Source organism: Nicotiana tabacum, chromosome 9 (genome assembly GCF_000715075.1).
Source record: "Nicotiana tabacum cultivar K326 chromosome 9, ASM71507v2, whole genome shotgun sequence".
NCBI lineage: Eukaryota > Viridiplantae > Streptophyta > Magnoliopsida > Solanales > Solanaceae > Nicotiana > Nicotiana tabacum.
Window position 1 is genome coordinate 88,468,143 of NC_134088.1, and position 21,093 is coordinate 88,489,235.

Here is a 21,093-nt window from a genome sequence, read left to right on the forward strand (position 1 = left end):
ATGGTCGTGATGGCGCCTATCGTGTTACAAGGAAAGCCTACTTCCCAAAATATTACTACTAAACCAGTTATAAGAATTTAAATAAACATTTCAACATTTAATCATTTTCATAAACTAAATCAACTCTAAATATAATATAGAAAAATACGGAAACGAGCCCCAAACATCGGGGTGTCACTAAGTCATGAGCATCTAAAACTATAAACTAAGATATATAAACTATCTAACTGTCCAAAAGAAGAAATGACAAAAGGAGTAACAAGGTCATGCGGACGCTAGCAGCTACCTTGCAATCTCCAAAGATAGTCGCCCTGAACTCAACGATTGCCGCCTTCTAACTCACCTGGATCTGCACATAAAGTGCAGGGTGTAGTATGAGTACAACCGACTCAGTAGTAACAGAAATAACTAAGGAACTGAGCAGTAGTGACGAGCTAAGCAGAATAATCCAATTATTTATTTATCACAATTTAAAATAAACAGGAATAAACAGGTAAATTCCATCAACTCAATAAATGTTACAAAGAAATTAACAGGTAAAATGAAGCAACAACAAAAGTAAATGCAACCTCACAGCAATGTTACTCATTCACTCAGCACTCAACGCTCAACACTTTGCGCTCACTGGGGTGTGTACAGACTCCGGAGGGGCTCCCAAAGCCCAATCGCTAAGCACGGACAACTCACGTGCTATCATATCAATACCTGGATCCGCACGGTCAACTCACATGCTATGCGGACAACTCATGCGCTATGGTATCAATACCTGGACCCGCACGGTCAACTCACATGCTACGCGGACATCTCACGCGCTATGGTATTAATATCCTCACAACCAGGCCCTCAGCCTCACTCAATCATGTACCTCACTAGCCTCACCATCATCAACAAATAAGGGAACACAACCCACATCAAGTATCACAGCATATTAGCAAATAATAGAGACTGAGGTAAACATGTACAATAATTTCTATGACTGAGTACAAATAATGTGAGCATGAATAAAGCCTAAGCATGATCTCTAACATGAAGGCAGACAAGTTCAATAACAAGTAACTACGTAAACACAGATGATGGCCACGAGGCCTCACGGGATGGACCAAGTCTCAATCCCTCGAGGTATACACCCACACGCCCGTCACCTAGCGTGGGTATCACCTCCAAACAGTAACACGATATCAAATTCTCCGGGTTTATACCCTCAAAGCCAGAGTTAAAACTGTTACTTACCTTAACAGCGTAAAATCCTACTCCGGGATGCCCTCTTCTCTGGGATCGGTTTTCAAAAGCTCCAAATCTAACCATAATCAGATTAATACCATCAACATAGGCTAACGAATCGAATTCCACAATAAAAACTATAAAATATGCCAAAAATCAGAAACCGGTCAAAACCCGGCCCCCAGGCCCACATCTTGAAATTAGTCAAAAATGGCAGAATAATAAACCTCGTCCTCTCTCGAGTCTAACCATATAAAATTCATCAAAATCGGACTCCGTTTGGTCCTTGAAATCCTCACTTAAACTCTCCAAAACTCAAACCCTAACTCCCTCAATTTCACTTTGAAATCATCAATCAAATCCCAAAAACGAAGCGGGATTCATGAAATATAACCAAAACTGAGTAGAGAACACTTACCCCAATACTTATGGTGAAAATCGCCCCCAAAATTGCCCAAATTCGAGCTTCCCAACTTAAAATATAATCGAATTAACAAACCCTCATTTTATATATTTTTCTACCAGATATCCGGCCTCGTTTCTCGTACCAAACGATCCCGAAACTCACTTTTTATGCCTCCAATGGATTCCTTGTGAAACTTTAGTCAATTTAGGCTTTTGAATCACTCAATATGACCTTATAATGAAGGAGATATGTAGATATTAATATTTGCAAATTGTGCAGATTTTTAAATACACCGTCAGTGGCAATTTCATAATTAAGCTAAAAAAAATCTAGCAACCTAATATTTAGTAAAAGGACCATAAAATCTTCATACGATATCCAAATTCGACGATTCTTTTTGCTACGGGTCCGTAATTACGATACGGATCTAATGCTTCAATCAAAAAAGAAATCAGAGCTTATTTGTTGAATATGATATTATTTATGCTTGAAGAAACGACATCGAAACATAAGAAAAACGAGCGCAACACAACCCAAACCTATCCGAAACTCACCTGAGGCCCTCGGGACCTCAACCAATAATTCCAACAAGTCATATATCACTACCCTAACTTAGTCGAACCTTCGGAACACCCAAAACAATACCAAAACACCAAATCAACCTCGGATTCAAGCCTAAGAACTTCTAAACTTTCAACTTTCGCCAATTCAAGCATAATTCTACCACGGACCTCCAATTACATTCCGGACACACTCCTAAGTCTAAAATCACCCAACGAAGCTAATCGAATCATAAAAATCCACATTCGAATTCGTTTACTCATAAGTCAACTTCCGATTGACTTTTCTAACTTAACTTTCTAACTAAGAGACTAAGTGTTCATTTCACTCCAAAACTACTCCGGACCCAAACCTACCAACTCGATACAACTCAACACCGATGAATAACACATAAAGAAATAGGAATGAGGAGACAAGGCTATAACTCTCAGAACGACTGGCTGGGTCGTTACATCCTCCCCCTCTTAAACAAACGTTCGTCCTCGAACGTGCCAAGAGTTGTTCTCAAAACCATCAAGAACGCTCTCTGAACCCCAATGGCACAAAACCAATCTGTCAGGACTGAATCCTTCTAACTCAACCAAGCTATGCAGACCACCAAAAACCCAAGGACATTGCCACAAAACATCTGTAGAACTTATTACCTTATACACACCCAAAGAACTAATCATACCCATTACCATGCCGATCCAACCTACTACCAAGATGTCCTATCTATCCGAGTTCCTTCTGAAATACCTTTAAATTGATCCTTTGCCCCGCCATAACACCACAATCTTCAACCCAGTCTCACCACATGAGACCCAAGCATAAAACTACACCGCCCTAAGGCTCATAAGCCATTGAATACTCTCTTAAATATCCCCAAAAGTACCACAAGCACGCGCTCACACAATCAACACCTCAGTGCTCAAGCTACAGTCAAAACCCGATCTCATGTCCTCTAGACTGGCCCGACATCAACACACAGAAATCACATCTCGCACCTCATCCAGGGAATCACAACCCGTCGATTCACAACTGATACCGAGTGCCCATGTGTGTATACAAATGCGTGGAAGGAATTCAAAGAATTACACTTCAAGCTGAATCAATACTGCACGAAAAGAATTCAAGAATGTGAAATTTTCCTAAAGGTTCTGTAGCCTCTCGAAGATAAGTACAGACATCTCCGTACCTATCCGCAAGACTCAACTAAACCCGCTCATGACTCGTGAGACCTATGTAACCTAGGCTCTGATACTAACTTGTCATGACCCAAAATCTAACCATGGTTGTGATGGTGCCTATCGTGTTACAAGGCAGGCCTACTTCCCAAAATATTACTACTAAACCAATTATAAGAATTTAAATAAACATTTCAACATTTAAACATTTTCATAAACTAAATAAACTCTAAATATAATATAGAAAAATACGAAAACGAGCCCCAAACATCGGGGTGTCACTAAGTCATGAGCTTCTAAAACTATAAACCAAGATATATAAACTGTCTAACTGTCCAAAAGAAGAAATGACAAAAGGAGTAACAAGGTCCTGCGGACGCAAGCAGCTACTTTGCAATCTCCATAGATAGCCGGCCTGAACTCAACGATTGCCGCCTTCTAACTCACCTGGATCTGCACATAAAGTGCAGGGTGTAGTATGAGTACAACCGACTCAGTAGTAACAAAAATAACTAAGGAACTGAGCAGTAGTGACGAGCTAAGCAGAATAATCCAATTATTTCTTTATCATAATTTAAAATAAACAGGAATAAACAGGTAAATTCCATCAACTCAATAAATGTTACAAAGAAATTAACATGTAAAATAAAGCAATAGCAAAAGTAAATGCAACCTCACAGCAATGTCACTCATTCACTCAGCACTCGCACTCAGCACTCAACACTTTGCGCTCACTAGGGGTGTGTACAGACTCCGGAGGGGCTCCCAAAGCCCAAGAGCTAAGCACGGACAACTCATGTGCCATCATATCAATACCTGGATCCGCACGGTCAACTCACGTGCTACGCGGAAAACTCACGCGCTATGGTATTAATATCCTCACAACCAGGCCCTCGGCCTCACTCAATCATGTACCTCACTAGCCTTACCATCATCAACAAATACGGAAACACAACCCACATCAAGTATCACAGCATATTAGCAAATAATAGAGACTGAGGTAAACATGTACAATAATTTCTATGACTGAGTACAAATAATGTGAGCATGAATAAAGCCTAAGCATGATCTCTAACATGAAGGTAGACAAGTTCAACAACAAGTAACTACGTAAACATAGATGATGGCCATGAGGCCTCACGGGACGGACCAAGTCTCAATCCCTCGAGGAATACACCACACGCCCGTCACCTAGCGTGGGTATCACCTCCAAACAGTAACACAATATCAAATTCTCCGGGTTTATACCCTCAAAGCTAGAGTTAAAACTGTTACTTACCTTAACAATGTAAAATCCTACTCCGGGATGCCCTCATCTCTGGACTCGGTCTCCGAAAGCTCCAAATCTAACCATAATCAGATTAATACCATCAACAAAGGCTAACGAATCGAATTCCACACTAAAAACTATAAAATATGCCAAAAATCTGAAACCGACCAAAACCCGACACCTGGGCCCATGTCTCAAAATCGGTCAAAAATGGTAGAATAATAAACCTCGTCCTCTCCCGAGTCTAACCATATAAAATTCATAAAAATCAGACTCCGTTTGGTCCCTCAAATCCTCACTTAAACTCTCCAAAACTCAAACCCTAACTCCCTCAATTTTACTTTAAAATCATCAATCAAATCTCAAAAACGAAGATGGATTCATGAAATATAACCAAAACTGAGTAGAGAAGACTTACCCCAATCCTTATGGTGAAAATCGCCCCCAAAATCACCCAAATCCGAGCTCCCCAACTCAAAATATGACCGAATTAACAAACCTCCATTTTATATTTGTTTTGCCAGTTATTCGGCCTCATTTCTCATGCCAAACGTTCCCCGAAACTTACTTTTTATGCCTCTAATAGATTCCTTGTGAAATATTAGTCACGTTAGGCTTTTGAATCACTCAATTTGACCTTATAATGAAGGAGATATGTAGGTTTTAATATTTGCAAATTGTGCAGATTTTTAAATACACAGTCAGTGGCAATATCGTAATTACTTTGAAAAATCTGGCAACCTAATTCTAAGTAAAATAACCATAAAAGCTTCATACGATATCCAAATTCGACGATTCTTTTTGCTACGGGTCCATAATTATGTTACGGATCTAATACTTCAATCAAAAAATAAATTGGAGCTCATTTGTGGAATATGATATCATTTATGCTTGAAGAAACGACGTCGAAACATAAGAAAAACGAGCGCAACACAACCCAAACCTATCCGAAACTCACCCGAGGCCCTCGGGACCTCAACCAATAATTCCAAAAATTCATATATCACTACCCAAACTTAGTCGAACCTTCGGAACACCCAAAATAACACCAAAACACCAAATCAACCTCAGATTCAAGCCTAAGAACTTCTAAACTTCCAACTTTCGCCAATTCAAGCCTTATTCTACCACAGACCTCCAAATTACATTACTGATACACTCCTAAGTCTAAAATCACCCAATAAAGCTAATCAAATCATAAAAATCCACATCCGAATTCGTTTACTCATAAGTCAACTTCCGGTTGACTTTTCTAACTTAACTTTCTAACTAAGAGACTAAGTGTTCATTTCACTCCAAAACTACTCCAGACCCAAACCTACCAACTCGATACAACTCAACACCTCTGAACAGCACATAAAGAAACAGGAGTGAGGAAACAGGGTTATAACTCTCGGAACGACTGGCCGAGTCGTTACATCCTCCCCCTCTTAAACAAACGTTCATCCTCGAACGTGTCAAGAGTTGTTCTCAAAACCATCAAGAACTCTCTCCGAACCCAAATGGCACAAAACCAATCCGTCAGGACTGAATCCTTCTAACTCAACCAAGCTACGCAGACTACCAAAAACCCAAGGACATTGCCACAAAACATCTGTAGAACTCATTACCTCATACACACTCAAAGAACTAATCATACCCATTATCATGCCGATCCAACCTACTACCAAGATGTCCTATCTATCCGAGTTCCTTCTGAATTACCTTCAAATTGATACTTTGCCCCGCCATAACACCACAATCCTCAACCCAGACTCACCACACGAGACCAAAGCATAAAACCACACTGCCCTAAGTCTCATAAGCCACTGAATACTCTTTTAAATATCCCCAAAAGTACCACAAGCACGCGCTCACACAATCAACACCTCAGTGCTCAAGCTACAGTCAAAACCCGGCATCATGTCCTCCAGACTGGCCCGACATCAACACACAGAAATCACATCTCGCACCTCATACAGGGAATTACAACCCGTCGATTCACAACTGATACCGAGCACCCATGTGCGCATACGAATGCGTGGAAGGAATTCAAAGAGTTACACTTCAAACTGAATCAATACCGCACGAAAAGAATTCAAGAATGTGAAATTTTCCTAAAGGTTCTGCAGCCTCTCGAAGATAAGTACAGACGTCTCCGTACCGATCCGCAATACTCTACGAAACCCGCTCATGACTCGTAAGACCTATATAACCTAGGCTCTAATACCAACTTGTCATGACCTAAAATCTAACCATGGTCGTGATGGCGCCTATCGTGTTACAAGGCAAGCCTACTTCCCAAAATATTACTACTAAACCGATTATAAGAATTTAAATAAACATTTCAACATTTAAATTTTTTCATAAACTAAATCAACTCTAAATATAATATAGAAAAATACGGAAACGAGCCCCAAACATCGGGGTGTCACTAAGTCATGAGCATCTAAAACTATAAACTAAGATATATAAACTATCTAACTGTCCAAAAGAAGAAATGACAAAAGGAGTAACAAGGTCCTGCGGACGCTAGCAGCTACCTTGCAATCTCCATAGATAGCCGGCATGAACTCAACGATCGCCGCCTTCTAACTCACCTGGATCTGCACATAAAGTGCATGGTGTAGTATGAGTACAACCGACTCACTAGTAACAGAAATAACAAAGGAACTGAGCAGTAGTGACGAGCTAAGCAGAATAATCCAATTATTTCTTTATCACAATTTAAAATAAACAGGTAAATTCCATCAACTCAATAAATGTTACAAAGAAATTAACAGGTAAAATGCAGCAACAACAATAGTAAATGCAACCTCACAGCAATATCACTCATTCACTCAGCACTCGCACTCAGCACTCAACGCTCAACACTTTGCGCTCACTGGGGGTGTGTACAGACTCTGGAGAGGCTCCCAAAGCCCAAGCGCTAAGCACGGACAACTCACATGCCATCATATCAATACCTGGATCCGCACAGTCAACTCACGTGCTATGCGGACAACTCACGCGCTATGGCATCAATACCTGGACCCGCACGGTCAACTCACGTGCTACGTGGATAACTCACGCGCTATGGTATTAATATCCTCACAACCAGGCCCTCGGCCTCACTCAATCATGTACCTCACTAGCCTCACCATCATCAACAAATAAGGGAACACAACCCACATTAAGTATCACAGCACATTAGCAAATAATAGAGACTGAGGTAAACATGTACAATAATTTCTATGACTGAGTACAAATAATGTGAGTATGAATAAAGTCTAAGCATGATCTCTAACATGAAGGCAGACAAGTTCAACAACAAGTAACTATGTAAAAACAGATGATGGCCAAGAGGCCTCACGGGACGAACCAAGTCTTAATCCCTCGAGGTATGCACCCACACGCCCGTCACCTAGCGTGGGTATCACCTCCAAACAGTAACACAATATCAAATTCTTCGGGTTTATACCCTCAAAGCCAGAGTTAAAACTGTTACTTACCTTAACAGCGTAAAATCCTACTCTGAGATGCCCTCGTCTCTGGACTCGGTCTCCAAAAGCTCCAAATCTAACCATAATCAGATTAATACCATCAACATAGGCTAACAAATCGTATTCCACAATAAAAACTACAAAATATGCCAAAAATCTGAAACTGGCCAAAACCCGACATCCGGGCCCACGTCTCGAAATCAGTTAAAATGGTAGAATAATAAACCTCATCCTCTCCCGAGTCTAACCATATAAAATTCATCAAAATCGGACTCTGTTTGGTCCCTCAAATCCTCATTTAAACTCTCCAAAACTCAAACCCCAACTCCCTCAATTTTACTTTAAAATCATCAATCAAATCTCAAAAACGAAGATGGATTCATGAAATATAACCAAAACTGAGTAGAGAAGACTTACCCCAATCTTATGGTGAAAATCTCCCCCAAAATCGCCCAAATCCGAGCTCCCCAACTCAAAATATGACCGAATTAACAAACCCTCATTTTATATTCTTTTTGCCAGTTATTCGGCCTCGTTTCTCATGCCAAACGATCTCAAAACTCATTTTTTTATGCCTCTAATGGATTCCTTGTAAAATATTAGTCACGTTAGGCTTTTGAATCACTCAATTTGACCTTATAATGAAGGAGATATGTAGGTTTTAATATCTGCAAATCCTGGAGATTTTTAAATATACAGTCATTGGCAATGTCGTAATTAATTTGATAAATCTGGCAACCTAATTCTTAGTAAAATAACCATAAAAGCTTCATACGATATCCAAATTCGACGATTCTTTTTGCTACGGGTCCGTAATTACGATACAGATCTAATACTTCAATCAAAAAAAAATCGGAGCTTATTTGTGGAATATGATATCATTTATGCTTGAAGAAACGGCGTCGAAATATAAGAAAAACGAGCGCAACACAACCCAAACCTATCCGAAACTCATCCGAGGCCCTCGAGATCTCAACCAATAATTCCAACAAGTCATATATCACTACCCGAACTTAGTCGAACCTTCGGAACACCCAAAACAACACCAAATCAACCTCGGATTCAAGCTTATGAACTTCTAAACTTCCAACTTTCGCCAATTCAAGCCTAATTCTACCACGGACCTCCAAATTACATTCTGGACACACTCCTAAGTCTAAAATTACCTAACGAAGCTAATAGAATCATAATAATCCATATCCGAATTCGTTTACTCATAAGTCAACTTCCGATTGACTTTTCTAACTTAACTTTCTAACTAAGAGACTAAGTGTTCATTTCACTCCAAAACTACTCCGGACCCAAACCTACCAACTCGATACAACTCAACACCGCTGAACAACACATAAAGAAACAGGAATATGGAAATAGGGCTATAACTCTCAGAACGAATGGCCGGTTCTTTACACCTCCTTTCTTGTGGAGCAGGCCGAACGCCTCGGCAGGATAGATGCATCTATGGATCGCGCCGCACGTCCCTCGACAATGTACACGATACTCTGGATCGGGCCATACGACCTCGACAGAAATCGTGCCTAATAATAATAACTACACGATACTTTGATAGTTTATTGCAACTTGTAAAGCTAATTGGTAAAGATAAATTGGAAATTTATTGGAATTGAAGGATTTTAATTAATATATTGAGAATTGTTGCATTTGAAAGAATTTAATTATTTCTGCTGGTTAAAGAAAATCATTATAAATTCTATAAATCATGTTGATCTAGATATTGCTATTTTTATTTTATTTATTATTATTGACTCTTAGTGAGTGTCAAAGTCGGCCATCTCGTCTCTACCACTTCGAGATTGGGCTTGATACTTACTGGATACACGTTATTTACGTACTCATGCTATACTTGCTGCACTTTTTGTGCAGGATCTGAGGCAGGTACTAGTGGAGGACCTATCATCGCACATCCACGTTATCTAGAGACGTAGTGGTGAGCTGCCTTTCTGAGCCGTTCTGCAGCTACCAGTGCCTCTTCTCGCATTTTTATTCTGTCTATTTTTATTTCAGATAGTATTTGGAGTTTTATATAATCTACTAGATGCTCATACACTTGTGACACCAGGTCTTGGCTTACACATTGGAAGAATTTGGAATTTGGTTTTATTTTCTTGGATTTAAGTTAATCAGTATCTTTTCAAATTTCTTTAATATTGCTAAAAAAATAATAAAATTTCTTAGAAAATTATTCTAAAAATAATTGATATATGTTTAATTTATTTGTTGGCTTGCCTGGCTGTAGTATTGGGCACCATCACGACCTATAGATGAAATTGGGTCGTGACAGGGATGCAGCTCATAGTTCCGGGTAGAAGTACTCTTCGCTCAGGATGTTTTGCATAGCTTAACCCAGGTAGAAATGTTTCGCCTAGGGGGATCCAGCTCATAGTTTCCGGGTAGATGTACTCTTCGCTCAGTTGTTTTACATAGCTTAACCCAGGTAGAACTTTTTCGCCTAGGGGGATCCAGCTCATAGTTTCCGGTAGAAGTACTCTTCACTCAGGTTGTTGTACGTAGCTTAATCCAGGTAGAACCTTTTCTCCTAGGGGGATCCAGCTTATAGTTTCCGGGTGGAAGTACTCTTCGCTCAAGTTGTTTTATGTAGCTTAACCCAGGTAGAACCTTTTCGCCTAGGGGGATCCAACTCATAGTTCCGGGTAGAAATACTCTTCGCCCAGGATATTTTACATAGCTTAACCCAAGTAGAACCTTTTCACCTAGGGGGATCCAGCCCATAGTTCCGGGTAGAAGTACTATTCGCTCAGGTTATTTTACGTAGCTTAACCCAGGTAGAACATTTTCGCCTAGGGGGATCCAGCTCATAGTTCCGAGTAGAAGTACTCTTCGCTCAGGTTGTTTTTCGTAGCTTAACCCAAGCATAACCTTTTCACCTAAGGAGATCCAGCTCATAGTTCCGGGTAGAAGTACTCTTCGCTCAGGTTGTTTTTCATAGCTTAACCCAGGTAGAACCTTTTCGCCTAGGGGGATCCAGCTCATAGTTCCGGGTAGAAGTACTATTCGCTTAGGTTTTTTTTCGTAGCTTAACCCAGGTAGAACATTTTCGCCTAGGGGGAACCAGCTCATAGTTCTGGGTAGAAATACTCTTCGCTCAGGTTATTTTATGTAGCTTAACCCAGGTAGAAACTTTTCGCCTAGGGGGATCCAGCTCATATTCCGGGTAGAAGTACTCTTCGCCCAGGCTCGCTTTTCGCAGTTTAACCCAGGTAGAACCTTTTCTCCCAGGGGATTCATTTTCATTTCAGTAATACAAGGCACCAACCCGTGGTTACATTTCTTTTCCGTAATACAGGGTGTCATCCCCTGGTTATATTTCCTTTCAGTAATACAGGACGCCATCCTATGACTACATTCTTTTCAGTAATACAGGGTGTGAACCCCTGATTGCATTCTTTTTCCGTAATACAGGGTACCAACCCCTGGTTATATTTTCTTACCAGTATCAGGGTACACCAATCCCTAGTCGTTTTTTCAATATAGGGTCTCCACTCCCTAGTTTCTTTCATTTTAGACATAGGGTTTCCATTCCCTAGTCTCTACTCTTTTTTGGGGTACACCATTCCCGACCTTTTATTGCTTTCAATAAAGATGTAGTTTAGAATTTTGTTATAATAACTCACGAAAGTTTTCTAGTGCAAACTGGGGTAGAAAAATTTCGTTTGTTTATTTGTTTTGGTGTCTGAGTAGGTTTTACCTCGAGGCATAGGGTTCGAGAAGGCCAAAAGAAGAAGTCTTAATTCAGAATAAAAGAAAAGAAAAAATAGGTGAATCCAAAATGCAAAAGCAGTTGAAAAGATGTGGAATGCTCAAGACATGACGAAAGCCACGAGCATTGGAGTTCCCTTTTGATTAGAAGAAGCTATAGACAATGAACTAGCACCTAATACTAGCGAGCATCAATGTTTAGATCAGATTCTGCATGAAGAACAAGTCAAGACTCAAGATCAAATTTCAGAAAACTCATAGATAGGAATCTTGTAACTCATATGTAACGACCTGACTTGTCGTTTTAAGAATTTACGCCCCGTTCAATGACTTAAGGTCCTGGGAAACTTCATAATATGTATTATAACCCGCGGGTGTGGTCGAGTTTGATTTTTCGAAAGATTTACAATTTAATTAAAAGAGAAAGTCTCATTTTGAAGCTTAAATGGAAAGAGTTGACCAAAGAGTTGACTTTTGAGTAAAAGACCTCGGAATAGAATTTTAATGATGTCAATAGATTCGTATGGTAATTCTGGACTTAGGCGCATGTTCGGATTTGGATTTGGAAGTCCGTAGGACAATTCGACGCATTTTGGCGAAAGTTGGAAAATAGATGATTTTTGGAAAATTTGATCGAAGGTTAAATTTTTGATAACAAGGACAGAATTGGAATAGGTCCATTATGTCACTTATGACTTGTGTGAAAAATGTTAGGTCAATCAGACTTGACTCGATAGGTTTCGGCATCAAATGTTGAAGTTAGAAATTTCATAATAGACTAAAGTTTCAAGTGAGTTTACACAAGACCTATCTTCAAACGAGCATAACTTTCCTGATATGAAGGGTTATATAGTGTCTTACCTATCAAAATAAAGGTCTATGTGTCTAGTTTCCAATGCTTCAAACCGTTTGTAATTTGGACACTCCTACACGAAGTTATGACCAAACTACCAAAGGCTGGAAAAATACAATTATGAACTGCTTCTGCGACTAGGACCAGAAGAGCCCAGTTCTGGGCACCGATTTTGCGATCAGTTTTGTGGCTCGCATACCCATTCTGTGGTCCATTATGCGACCGCAGACCTGCTTTCGGAGGGTTAATTTTTCTATTTTCATAACCCGACCCCATTTTGATAAATAGGCTTTGGGGCTTATTTTGGGATGTTTTTCTGAGGGTTTTAGAGAGAGGTAAGAGCATTTTAGAGAGAGAAGGAGGGAACCTAACATTCTAATCATCCAATCTTCAAGAATCAAGGAAGCTAATCACAAGATCCTCATCAAAGAGGTAAGATTCAACCCTTAGTCTTCAATTTCGAGTTTGGGGTAAAAGATTGGTGATTGAGAGTATGATTCTTGGGTGTAAGAGTATTATGTATATATAATTGTACCAATAAGGTTTGTAGGAAGATTTTTGATATCAAATAAGTAAATATTGGGTTATGGAATAGAGGAAATCTTGTAGAAGAACCTTGTAACCAAATTTGCACACCTAGTGTTTGATAAAATGCTCAAATGAGCTGAAACCATGAAAATCTTCCTAATTATGGTTCACTTTTGATATGCTTCTAAATAGATTGAAGTTGCTAGAATTTTTGGAACCTCGAAGTAATGTAAGGAAGGCTCAAGAAAGATTGGAGCTGTCCGGAGGTCAATTCAAGCAAGAAGGCGATTTTGGAATATCGGCCTAACTTCAAAAAGGTAAGTGTCTTGCTTAACCTCAAGTGGGGGAATTTCCCCTTAGACATTGAGTCTTATGTGCAAATTGTGTAATTGAAAACCATGTATGCGAGGTGACGAGTTTGGTTTATATGTGCAAATTTCGTTGATTAAAATCCTTAGACGCCCTTAGGTATTAAGTTGGAAATTATTGGCACTTATTAAATCCTCTATTTGTCATGCCTAGATCCTTGTTTGTTGAAATTATTTTTCTATGATGATTTGGTGTGATTACCACCTTGAATTTATGTGAAATATTATTTTGTTGAGTTGTTCACTCCCGGATATTTTTGTTAAGATTTTGTGAACATTATGGTCGAGCCATGGGCTGCTTATTGTGGTAAATGATGTATTGTTGATTTTTGTGGCATGTTGAAATATTTGAGCACTCGATTTACAATTTGTGATATATTGTAATATTTGAGCACTTGATGAGCCATTTGTGATATGTGAGCACTTGATGTGCAGTTGTTGAAATCATATTTACTTTGTGACTATGGAACGGTATTCCGGGAGATCCCCCTGCCCTGCATATTTACTTTGAGACTACGGAACGGTATTCCAGGAGATCCCCCTGCCTTGCATATTTACTTTGGGACTAGAGAACGGTATTTCAGGAGATCCCCCTGTCTTGCATATTTACTTTTGGGACTACGAGGCGGTATCTCGGGAGATTCCCCTTGTCTTGCATATTTACTTTTGGGACTACGAGGCGGTACCTCGGGAGATTCCCCCGGTTTTGCATATTTACTTTTGGGACTACGAGGCGGTACTTCGGGAGTGCCCTTTTGTTGATATATTTCTATGGATGAACTTGCCTTTGGTTATTTTATTTTTTCGTAATTTGTAAATTCTTGTATTTTCCGTAATGTATTATTTGACTTAATATTAAGTGTTTTGTATTTCTTGATGTATTGTGTTGACCTTGATTTTTTTCGCACGAGACTTTGAGGATTTGTATTTTTGGGTTGTACTTGTTTTTGATGATTGAGTTGTTTTAAATAAAAGAAAATTTTCTAGTATGTTTAATTTAATAAATTCTATATCCAAAACAGTAGTTTAGCTGATGCTTTATTTTAATGGAAATGTCATTTTTCCCTCACTCAAACGATTTCTAAAATAAACTTATCTTTTTGTTGATTTCTTACTTGATTTAAAGATTTTTAACCTTACCTTATTGAAAATAAATTGATCATGCGGATCTTATATACATTAATATTTTGGTACGTGAGTTGTCCGTGCAGTTATTAAAATAATATAGGCATGAGGTGTCGGGAAAAAAATATGATGGTTTTATTATTGACACGTGAGTTGTCGGTGTGATGGTGATAGAAATATGGGCACGAGGTGCCGTGAAAAATATAAAAGTGGGTTGAGACCCGTAATTTTTATGATTGTGAAATGAGGTGTCACATGGTGACTTTTACTTGAAAATATATTGATTGGAAAGAATTATATTTGAAAGATAATTATTCAAAAAAAAGTATATTCGAAAGATATTTATCTTAAAGAATAATATGTGAAGGATTTATATTTGAAGGACTTGACTTGTTGATTGTACTTGTGTTCCTTATTTGCCTGAGTAATAATTATGATGTTCTCATTGCCTTGTTGTTATATCACTGGTTAAGTTTGTTGTTATCATTGCTAGTTATTTTCCAATACTATTGTATACTGCTATATTGTACAGGTTATTTGACTAGTGAGTGTCTTGACTGTACCTCGTCTCTACTCCACTGAGGTTAGTCTTGATACTTACTGGGTACCGACCGTGGTGTACTCATACTACACTTCTGTACATTCTTGTGCAGAGCCAGGTATTGGAGGTATCGGACCTGGACAGAGTTAGAGTGTGATCGCAAGGATTCAAGGTAGAGCTGCTTGGTCCTCGCAGTCCCTTGGAGTTTGTTCATTTCATTGTACTATTAAACTTTAATCAAACAGTATTGAGTATTCGATCATTGAGATCATTTCATGTATTATGTTAGAGTTCGTGACTCAGTACTATCAGTCTTGGGAGGTTGTTTTAATTATTTTCATTGTTGGTTTCGTTTATTAAAAAAATGGCTTCGAAATGTAATGGAAATCGGCTTACCTAGTCTTAGAGACTAGGTTCCATCACAACGCTGGTGGTGGGATTTTGGGTCTTGACAAGTTGGTATCAGAGCACTAGGTTCATAGGTTCTACGAGTCACGAACAAGTCTAGTAGAGTCTTGCGGATCGGTACGGAGACGTCTGTATAGGCTACATAACTGTTAGGAAATTTCACTTCTTTCATTCCTTATCGTTCGACATTTATTCAGCTTGAAGCATATATCTTATGTTCTTTTGCATCCACTCGTGTATGAAATTGCGCACTCGGTATCAACTATGCGCCAACAGTTCGTGATACTATAGAGGGTTTATAATGGGCCAGGGTTGCTCAATCATTATTACAACGTGTCGTCCAGATTGAGGATGCGGAAGTATTGAGAGATCATTTAGTTGTGCACATTGAGGTGCAACAGGTTCTGACATCTGGTTGATAAGTATGATATTAAGAAGGTTTAATATATTGCCTAATCATCACAATTGTGGTAGGGCCATGGGGTGGATGTAGATCTGAAATAGTTGGTGGTATTAGAGACTATGTAGTTCGTATGAGATTTCTATTTAGCTAAGGGTACATACGCAACAAAGGCACTGGAGGAAGCGAGTTTAACTATCACGAGGATGACATGCGCCAAATAAATGGCTTGAGATGTCTTATGACCGGTGTCCTACGAGCGATGAAGGTTAGTATTGTGGATCTTCATAATGTTTCCTATGGCTTCGCGCCAAGTGAGGGAGTCTACTATCAACGATCAGATTACGGGGCCATGTGTTATATGAGTTTTGGTCTGATATGTATTTATGTTGTATTGAAAGGTTCTCCGAAACTTGTATATGATTAAGAGCTAAGATTTGTATGGGATGATGCTGGGACTTGCGGTATTCCCGCGTCGTTAATAATTCTACATTTCAGTATCAACGGGGTCATGGAAACAATTCCAGAATACTCAAGGTGTTCCAGTAAGTTCTTTTAATGCACCACCGATACGGGGTTCCTATAATGGTTATTCCAGTTGTCCGTGACAGACTCAATGTGAGCAGTCGAACCCGCAGAGGAGTTGTTATGAGTGTGGTAATACTAGACACATCAAGAGAAATTGTCCCAGACTTAGGAGGGGTGGATTTCATCATAACACTCCAACTACTAGCTTTATACCAGTTAATACTTCATGTGCACAGTCAGTTAGAGGTGGAGGATAGACGGGTAGTGGGCGCCTAAGAGGTGGAGGCCCGACTCATTGTTATAAATGCTATGATTTGGTTGAGGCTGATACACCAGATGGTGTCGTTACATGTATGATCCTGATTTGTTATAAAAAGGATATTTTCCCTTAATTTGGTTTGGATCCGAATATTGATGTGAGTCCTTCTATTATGCTCTGCTTATGGGTAAGCTTCGAAAATTTGTGAACCACTCACATGTGTATCCCTGTTGGGAGGTTTGATGATGTTATCCTGTGTCTATCATTTTTATTTTGTACATCATTGAGGGCTATAAGTCCAAACGTGACTTTTTATTTCTCACTACTGTGAGTTTTGATGTGATTTCAGAATAATTGATTTCAATTTTATGAATTATATGCCCTACCGGTATGAGGGTTCATTATATGTTGTGAAAAATTATTTATGAAATATATTGAAAAGAAGAAAGAAAGGAAATTGAAAATTTCAGTTGGCACAATGTGCAACATACTTGTGATTCGGAGTTGAGGACGAGATCCTTGCATTTTTACATGATGTGAGATATTTAAACCGGGTTGCAAGCCGCGATGGAAGTTATGTAAGGACGAGGTCCTTGTGGTGAAATATTTATGAGTTTAAAAATTTTCCTTTGTGAAATTTAATTGTACAATAGTATTAATATGGAGTTATGCCTGTTAGACTTATTTGATAATTCTTGTATATTTTTCTCTGCATATTCAGTCATTTTCGTGCTACAAACATTGAGTTTTAACCTATGAGATGAGTGCCCAAGTGGCGTTAAATGTGACCCATCAATCCGAGTAAGCAATCATGAGGTCTTCATGCCTCACATTCTGTTGTCAATGTTGTGAAAAATTTGAAATGAGGTGGTGGTTAATATGAGATTAATTGATGATGCTGGAATTAATTATGAACAATTTTTAAAACCAGAGATGTGGTGATGAGCATACATATGATGTGCTTCATGTCCTGATATCATTATGATAATGCAGTGCTTGTAATGCTGAGATTAGTGTTATTGATATATACCTTATGGTATTTTATTGGGTTATGGATGTGTTGTTAGGAGTGGTTTTGGTGTTACTTTGGCAGGTGGATAGGCCCAATTACAGGGGGGACTCTGCCGAAATTTCTGAAAAATTTGGAGGATTGAGATTTGCAAAGGAAGAGACAAATTATGTTATGTGTTTGAGGGCGAATGATCCTAAGCGGGAAAGAATGAAACACTCCAGAATTTTTTTTTTTTTGAAGTACTTTAACACTATCAAGAAAGTTGATGTGTGCATAGGCATGAGTTGCTATATCCAGTTGAGACTAATACCGTGCGCCGAAGTGAAAATCAGGCATTTTGGAAATAATTGGAGAGTTAGGGAATTTTGCTCTAAAGCTTATAAGAATGGAGAAAAGAAATAATCTCAATTGAGATGGTGTTGTCAGACCCGTGTTAAATTGCGAAAATGTAGAATCACCCACAAGTATGTGTGCAAGAATATATTCAGTAATTTAAAGTCCTCAGAAAGATTCTTAGCACGTTCGAGGACGAACGTTTGATTAAGAGGTGACGAATGTAACGACCTGACTTGTCGTTTTAAGAATTTACTCCCCGTTCAACGACTTAAGGTCCCGGGAAACTTCATAATATGTATTATGACCCGCGGGTATGGTCGAGTTTGATTTTTTGGAAGATTTAGAATTTAATTGAAAGAGAAATTCTCATTTTGAAGCTTAAATGGAAAGAGTTGACTTTTGAGCAAACGATCTCGGAATAGAATTTTGATGATGTCAATAGCTTTGTATGTTGATTTTGGACTTAGGCGCGTGTTCGGATTTGGATTTGGAAGTCCGTAGGACAATTCGACGCATTTTAATGAAAGTTGGAAAATAGACGATTTTCGGAAAGTTTGATCGAAGGTTGAATTTTTTATATCAAGGTCGGAATCCGATTCTGAAAATTAGAATAGGTCAGTTATGTCACTTATGACCTGTGTGCACAATTTTAGGTCAATCGGACTTGATTCGATAGGTTTCGACATCGAATGTTGAAGATGGAAATTTCATAATAGACTAAAGTTTCAAGTGAGTGCGCATAAGACCTAACTTCAAACGAGCATATCTCTCTTGATATGAAGGGTTATATAGTGTGTTACCTATCAAAAGAAAGGTCTATGTGTCTAGTTTCCAACGCTTTAAACCGTTTGTAATTTGAGTACTCCTACACGAAGTTATGACCAAACTATCAAAGGCTGAAAAACTATAATTCTGCGACCAATTATGCGATCGCAAAACCGCTACTGCGACCGCAAACTGGTCGCAGAATGGACCAAAAGAGCCCAGTTCTGGGGACCGATTTTGCGATCAGTTTTGCGGCCCGCATACCCATTCTGCGGTCCATTATGCGACCGCAGACCTGCTATCGGAGGGTTAATTTTTCTATTTTCATAACCCGACCCCATTTTGATAAATAGGCTTTGGGGCTTATTTTGGGGTATTTTTCTGAGGTTTTAGAGAGAGGTAAGAGCATTTTAGATAGAGAATAAGGGAACCTAACATTCTAATCATCCAATCTTCAAGAATCAAGGAAGCTAATCATAAGATCTTCATCAAAGAGGTAAGATTCAACACCTAGTCTTCAATTTCGAGTTTGGGGTAAAAGATTGGTGATTGGGAGTATGATTCTTGGGTGTAAGAGTATTATGTATATATGATTGTACCAATAAGGTTTATAGGAAGATTGTTGAGATCAAATAAGTAAATATTGGGTTGTGGAATGAAGGAAATCTTGTAGAAGAATCTTGTAACCAAATTTGCACACCTAGTGTTTGATAAAATGTTCAAATGAGCTGAAACCATGAAAATCTTCCTAATTATGGTTCACTTTTGTTATGCTTCTAAATAGATTGAAGTTGCTAGAATTTTCGGAACCTCGTAGTAATGTAAGGAAGGCTCAAGAAAGATTGGAGCCGTCCGGAGGTCAATTCAAGCAAGAAGACGATTTTAGAATATCGGCTTAACTTAAAAAAGGTAAGTGTCTTGCTTAACCTCGAGTGGGAGAATTTTCCCTTAGGCATTGAGTCTTATGTGCAAATTGTGTAATTAAAAACTATGTACGCGAGGTGACGAGTACGTACTTGGTTTATATGTGCGAATTTCATTGATTAAAAATCCTTAGATGCCCTTATATATTAAATTGGAAATTATTGGCACTTATTAAATCCTCTATTTGTCATGCCTAGATCCTTGTTTGTTGAAATTATTTTTATATGATGATTTGGTGTGATTGCCACCTTGAATTTATGTGAAATATATTTTGTTAAGATTTTGTGCATATTATGGTCGAGCCATGGGCTCCTTATTGTGGAAAATGGTGCATTGTTGATTTCTGTGGCAAGTTGAAATATTTGAGCACTTGATGTGCAATTTGTGATATGTTGTAATATTTGAGCACTTGATGAGCCATTTGTGATATGTGAGCAATTGATGTGCAGTTGTTGAAATCATATTTACTTTAGGACTACGGAACGGTATTCCGGGAGATCCCCCTGCCTTGCATATTTACTTTGGGACTACGGAACGGTATTTTGGGAGATCCCCCTATCTTGCATATTTACTTTTGGGACTACAAGGCGGTACCTCGGGAGATTCCCCCTGTCTTGCATATTTACTTTTGGGACTATGAGGCATTACCTCGGGAGATTCCCCCTGTCTTGCATATTTACTTTTGGGACTACGAGGCGGCACTTCGGGAGTGCCCTTTTGTTGATATATTTCTATGGATGCACTTGCCTTTGGTTATTTTGTTTTTTCGTAATTTATAAATTCTTGTATTTTTCGTGATGTATTATTTGACTTAATATTAAGTGTTTTGTATTTCTTAATGTATTGTGTTGACCTTGATTTGTTTCGTACGAGACTTTGAGGATTTGTATTTTTGGGATGTACTTGTTTTTGATGATTGAGTTATTTTAAATAAAAGAAAAATTTCTAGTATGTTTAATTTAATAAATTTTATATCCAAATCAGTAGTTTAGCAGATGCTTTATTTTAATGGAAATGTCATTTTTTTCCTCACTCAAATGATTTCTAAAATAAACTTATCTTTTTGTTGATTTCTTACTTGATTTAAAGATTTTTAACCTTACCTTATTGAAAATAAATTGATCATGCGGATCTTATATACATTAATATTTTGGTACGTGAGTTGTCCGTGCAGTTATTAAAATAATATAGGCATGAGGTGTCGGGAAAAAAATATGATGATTTTA